The 7,103-nt window shown below is 39.1% G+C and overlaps 1 non-coding gene across 1 annotated transcript; it reads right to left on the bottom strand.

Annotated features, from left to right (window-relative positions):
• Positions 1-261: 261 nt before the first annotated feature.
• On the bottom strand, positions 262-368 carry LOC128287291 (small nucleolar RNA R71). Its single transcript, XR_008277990.1, has one exon. It is a non-coding gene; the product is annotated as a small nucleolar RNA R71 (small nucleolar RNA).
• Between the last annotated feature and the right edge of the window lie 6,735 nt (positions 369-7,103).

Consider the following 7,103-nt stretch of genomic DNA (forward strand, 5'->3'; position numbering starts at 1 on the left):
AACATTTTTTATAGTTTTGAAACGTAAAATTTGGCAATGCTTCATAATCCTATTTTGGCTACAGATATAGGTTGGGGTGTTATAGATTCATTTAAGTTAGCTAGTGTGACGAAAGACGCACTGAGGTGAAAAATGTTTTTGTACTCATTGCGAGATCGAGCACAAGCATGGTTGAATTCATTGTCACCAAGTTCAATATCTACTTGGCAATAATTAGCATAAAGGTTTTTGGTAAAATATTTTCCACCAAGTAAGAACGCAAAGTTGAGTAACGAGATAACCACTTTCCAACAATTGGATGATGAGTCTTTGTATGAGGCATGGGAATGATTCAAAGAATTACTTCATAAGTGTCATCATCATGAGATTCCTCATTGTATCCAATTGGAGACATTTTATAATGGTCTTAACGCACATACAAGATTAATGGTGGATGCTTCTACAAATGGTGCGATTTTGTCTAAGTCTTATAATGAGGCTTACGAGATCATTGAAAGAACAAGCAATAACTACCAATGGTTAACGAAATGAGCATTTTCAAGAAGATGAGTAGCTGGAGTGCATGAAGTGGACACACTTACTTCACTCTCTACTCGGGTATATTTTATTTCCTTTATGTTAAAATAGTTTAACACTAATGGTTTGAATAATTTTGCAGCTCAGCCACCAAGTCAGCGTGAATTAGTTTCTTGTGTATACTATGGGGATGGTCATTCTTTTGAGAGTTTCTCTTCAAATCCAAAATCAATTTGTTACGAAAGGAACTAGTGTAACACCCCTTACCAGTGTTCGATACCAAAACAGGGTAATAGGCATTACCAGACTTAATCGTTCACAAACATGCAAAAACCAAGCTACAAAATTTCTTTTAATTCAAAACTTTTCATACACATGCATAATGTCTCATACATCGGGATTAATTCGAGACTAAACTGAAAACTTTGAGAAGTTTCAGGAAAACTTAGAAAATTTTCCCATAGAACAGGGTCACATGCCCGTGTGGACATAAGGACATGCCCGTGTCCTCAGGCCGTGTAACTCTCTGTTTATGATGTCAACATGCAAATCGCACCACACGACCGGGCCACATGACCATGTCTTTAGGGCGTGTCCCTTACACATGGTTGAGACACACGGCCATGTCTCAGCCCGTATAGTCAACACTTAGGCTATTTTCCAAGCCTTCATCTTACCCATAACCCTTACAACCTTATGCATATTAAAACCATAAATCATGGCATCATTTTAGTGATTAAACAACCTTTATTAAGACATTTTCATAACATTAACATTAACATGTCCTCTTACAAGCTATGCATCTACTCATGCATTACCAAGTCTAGATTCCTTAATCCACATTCATAAGACTTGTTGTAACACCCCGAACCCGAGACCGTCGCCGGAGTCGAACGCGAGGTGTTAACAGACTTCAACCCACTTATTGACAATTTTCAGACAAGCTGCCAATCTGAGTACTAGTCGCTCTAAAATTCATAACTTGAGTTTTACAACTCGAAAATCAGTTCCGTAAATTTTTCCTGAAACTAGACTCATATGTCCATCTACATATTTTTTCTAGAATTTTGGTCGAGCCAATTAGTACAGTTTATTAGTTAAAGTCTCGCCTGTTGTAGGGATCGACTACACTGACCTTTGTGCGTTACGAATTGGATATCTCCCTGTACAGGGCTTCAATACTAATGCCGTTTGTTTCTATAGAAACTAGACTCAGAGAGGAATCTACACATATATGGAATGACTCCTAATTATCTCTGGTTAATTTACAATGATTTTCCAAAGTTGGAACAGGGATCCAGAAACCGTTCTGGCCCTATTTCACAAGAACTTTAAAATCTGTTAACTTATAACTCATATGACCATTTCGTTTCTTCCATATGAAAGTAGATTCATCAAGGTACACTTACATAATTTATTTGCTATTTAATACCATTCCTACTATTTTTAGTGATTTTTCACATCCACGTCACTGCTGCTGTCAGCATCTGCCTTTAGTAGGCTTTACCTATTTCATACTTTCCATGATTCAATTGGCCCTTTTTACATACATAGCACAAAGCGTGATCATGATTAACCATTCCAATGGCTAATCGTTTCAAAATAATTCCATACCTCATAAGGGTCAACATACAAACGATTATAGTTCTATGCTAAAACGTATATAAGCCATTTTCGCATGGCTATCCAAGTTTACACAAACCGGAAGGTACATGACCTTCAACAAAGGATGGTCCTATACATGCCATTTCAAAGTTCAACCAAAATTTGTACCAAAATGGGGCTTCGATAGTGTGGATGACTTGACTTCTTTGATCCCGAATCCGATAGCTAACGAGCGAAACCTATAAAACAGAGAGCCAAAGCAACGGGTAAGCATTTTAATGCTTAGTAAGTCTCAAGCAATGAAATCAGCTTTGACTAAGGTATTTTATTCACATGGCTAATTAAACCACTTTACTAATTCACATTCCCATACTCATACTTATTTCACATCACCGACCCTTATGTTCATACACAAAGAACAACTTAGCCCAAGGCCGGTAGCTCGTTTATCAACTTAGCGCATACTTACTTGTAAGAATTCAATTAGTACAAGCACATACAAACATACCTCATTGCTGGAATTTTCACAAGTGTATAAGCTGAAATTTTCACAGCAAGATTGCTCACTTCGAATCACATACTTTCGGATTTAACCGGATATAGCGACTCAAGACGATTGCCTTCGGTCATAACCCGGATTTGGTGACTTGCACAAAGGCCTTGGTCTTAGCCGGATATATCAACTCGCACGAATGCCTTGGTCTTAGCCGGATATATCAACTCGCATACGAATGCCTTCGGTCTTAGCCCGGATATATCAACTCGCATACGAATGCCTTGGTCTTAGCCCGGATATATTTCCAATGTTCACTTACATATATATCAATATTCAAGACACGTCCATAGTTCATTTTCGTTACTAAAGCTCTAACACAAAATATCTATCAACCTTTACTATTTCGGCTCAATGGCCACACAAACAAGGAGCATAATTTTGATATAATTCAAGTAGGGTCATCACTCAAGACTTACCTTGGATGTTGTCGAGCGATTTCGACGGCTATTCAACTACTTTTTCCTTCCCTTTATCGGATTTAGCTCCCTTTGCTCTTGAGCTAATTTACACAAATTTAACTTATTAAAATCTCATCATGATAGCTTATGGCGAATATGACAAGGAGTGTAAATGGTCATATGGCCATCCTTTAGCTCAAATACACAATGGTCATGCACATTTTTACATCACAACAAGCAATTCAATACATTCAAACATCAACGTGAAGTTCAAAGTACTTGGCCCTTATATACATTAGGCATCAAAGTTGTATATGTACGAAATCATAAATCGAACTCAACACATTAGTTAATATTCCTCTTAGCGAATTTTCTAAGCCAAGAATAGGCATCAATATGCTTGCCTCAAACCGAATGCATGCACACTAATTACCCTCATGTGGCCGAATATACACTTAATACCACACAAAAAAAACAGCATACATTTTACTACTAACACATTACATATCGTAATTCATTGCACATCTCTTATTTACTTCATAATCAACACATCATCACAAGCAAATATACACTTTGAATTAGTATATATGTCATACCAATCCATCATGTGCAAACATATATTCATGTAGGTGCAAGGGCGAATTCTCAAGTGGCTTATATCCAAATATATACACATTTCCAAAGCTTAAATCTTACTTACCATGCAACATGCATGAATTATACTTATGGATATATCATGGCGAATACCACAACACCACACCATTTCAATTTGGTCATGGTGAAACAAAGAACTTAGTATCTCATTCAAAAAAATGCTAAAAGAAAATCTAAGAATCTTCAATCCTCCATCACATGTATCACTTTCAAGCTTGTTATTTAACATGCAATGGCATTAACACCACATTCACTTTGGCGAATTTCATTCCCATGACATAACAAGGATTTGAACCATGGGCTAACAAGAACATTAAGCTAGCAACTAAAACATGCATGAACCTCAAACATACCTTAATCTTGATGCAAGTTTAGCCAACCTCTTCCTAATCCTCTTCCAAACCAAGTATGAAGCAAAACTCCTTCCTTAACCTTAGTATTTTCGGCCAACAAGAGAGTGAAAAGAGATGAACAAAATTTTTCTTTCTTCCTTTAGGACATTCGGCCAAGCTATGGAGGAAGATGGACACTTTTTTTTGTTTCTCATCTACTAACATTAATTGTTTATTCCATAACCCTTATTTTATTCTTTCCATCATAACCCATTTACCAAACATGTTTCATGACATGATTTTTGCCCATAAATCCTTGTCATGGCGGCCACTAGCTATGGGGAAATTTGACATGCAAGTCCATTGTTTTGCATGCATCCTTTAATTAGTCATCACACATTTCCCTCATACTTTCAAAGTTTATTACTAGGTCCTTTCTAGTGAAATTCACATCTATAATTCTAAATCAAAGCATAAAAATATCACACATGAGTTAACACACATTATAGGCAATAAAATAAATATTAAATTATTTTTATGCCTTGGTTTTGTGGTCCCGAAACCACATTTCGACTAGGGTCGTTTTAAGGCTGTCACAACTCTCCCCACTTTAGAAATTTTCGTCCCAAAAATCTTACCGTAAATAGGTTTGGATATTGCTCTTTCATAGAGTTCTCGGGTTCCCAAGTAGCTTCTTCTATCCCGTGTTTGAGCCATAACACTTTCACTAGCGGAACCCTTTTGTTTCGCAACTCTTTCATTTCACGAGCTAGGATACGAATCGGTTCTTCTTCATAACTCATATCGGCTTGAATTTCAACCTCGATGGACTAATTACGTGCGACGGATCAGATCTATAGCGTCAAGCATTGAAACATGGAAGACGTTGTGAATCTTTCCAAGTTCGGGGGCAAGATCAAGCGATACATGGCCCGGGCCAACTCGTTCGGAGATTTCGTACGGCCCAATGAATCTCGGGCTCAACTTGCCCTTACGGCCGAATCTGAGTATCTTTTTCCACGGCGAAACTTTAAGAAACACTTTATCTCCCACCTGATACTCAATGTCCTTTCGTTTCAAATCCGCATACGATTTCTGACGATCGGAGGCTATCTTCAGATTTTCACGGATTACTTTTACTTTCTGTTCAGCATCTTTAATCAAATCCACTCCAAAAATTTTGTTCTCACCGAGCTCGGTCCAAAACAATGGTGTACGGCATTTACGCCCGTACAAAGCCTCGTAAGGCGCCATCTTAATACTTGATTGAAAACTATTGTTGTAAGCGAATTCAATCAAAGGTAGGTACCGTTCCCACGAACCACTGAACTCGAGGATGCAACATCTCAACATATCCTCAAGTATCTGAATTATCGCTTCGGATTGACCATCGGTTTGGGGGTGAAAGGCGGTCTTGAAATGCAACTTGGTGCCCAATGCTTCTTGTAATTTCTTCCAAAATCGCGAGGTGAACCTCGGATCTCTATCCGACACAATGTAAATCGGTACCCGTGTAATCTCACAATCGAGAAACGTACAATTCAGCTAGTTTATCCAATGAAAAATCCATACGCACGAGGATAAAGTGAGCCGACTTAGTCAGTCTATCAATAATAACCCAAATTGCATCCTTCTTACTTGTTGACAACGGCAGTCCGGACACAAAGTCCATTGTGACTCGATCCCATTTCCACTCGGGTATCGTGATCGGCTGAAGTAACCCTGAAGGCACTTGATGCTCCGCTTTCACTTGTTGACATATTAAACATCTTGCAACAAAGTCGGAGATGTCTCGTTTCATACCATGCCACCAAAACCGACGCGTTCAACTCATTGTACATCTTCGTACTCCCGGGTGGATTGCCATTCGGCTACAATGAGCTTCGTTCAGAATTATCGAAATAAGTTCAATTCTTTGGAACACACAAACGACTTCGAACCTCAAACAATCGTCATCATCAATTTGAAACTCCGATTCCTTGTTCGAACACACTCGGCCGTTTTGCACGCAACTCCTCATCAATTTTACGAGCTTCACGAATTTGATGAGTCAACAATGGTTTGGCCTTTAATTGGCTACTAACACATTGTCGGGTAGGATAGACAAGTGTACATTCATCGCTCAGTAAAGCAAGCGGTGATTTCGGCTTAAGGCATCCGCAACCACATTAGCCTTTCCGGGTGATAGTCAATGACCACTCATAATCCTTTAACAATCGAGCCAACGTCTTTGTCGCAGATTTAAGTCTCTTTGAGTCATCAAATATTTGAGACTTTTGTGATCCGAATACACATGGCACTTCTCACCAAATAAGTAATGTCGCCATATCTTTAAAGGCGAATACGATGGCGACCAATTCGAGATCATGGGTGGGATAATTTTTCTCATGTGGCTTTAATTGTCTCGACGCATAGGCCACAACTCGACCTTCTTGCATCAATACGCAACCTAACCCAAGTAGGGAGGCGTCACTATAGATGACAAACTCTTTGCCGATTCGGGCTGTACTAATCTTGGAGCTTCCGTCAAATGAGTTTTCAATTGGTCAAAACTTTTCGACACTTTTCCGTCCATTCAAACTTGACATCTTTCTCAAGCGGTTTAAGTCATGGGTGTGGCTATCATCGAGAATCCTTTTACAAACCGTCGGTAGTAACCAAGTCCCAAAAAGCTCGAACCTCGATAATATTTCTTGGAGGTTTCCGGTTGAGTATGGCTGAAATTTTGCTTGGGTCGACTCGAATACCCGATCGCAGATACCACGTGACCCAAGAAGCTAACCTCTCTTAACGAACTCACACTTGCTAAACTTAGCATATAACCGCTTATCCCGTAAAATTTGCAACACTAATCTCGGGTGCTCGCATGTTCGGTCTCATCTCTTGAATAGACCAAGATGTCGTCGATGAACACAACTACTGAACCGATCCAAATATGATCTGAAGATCCGATTCATCAAATCCATAAATACCGCGAGGGCATTAGTGAGCCCAAGCGGCATCACTAAGAACTCGTAGTGACCATATCTCGTTCAAGGCGGT

Source organism: Gossypium arboreum, chromosome 13 (assembly GCF_025698485.1).
Source record: "Gossypium arboreum isolate Shixiya-1 chromosome 13, ASM2569848v2, whole genome shotgun sequence".
Classification (NCBI taxonomy): domain Eukaryota; kingdom Viridiplantae; phylum Streptophyta; class Magnoliopsida; order Malvales; family Malvaceae; genus Gossypium; species Gossypium arboreum.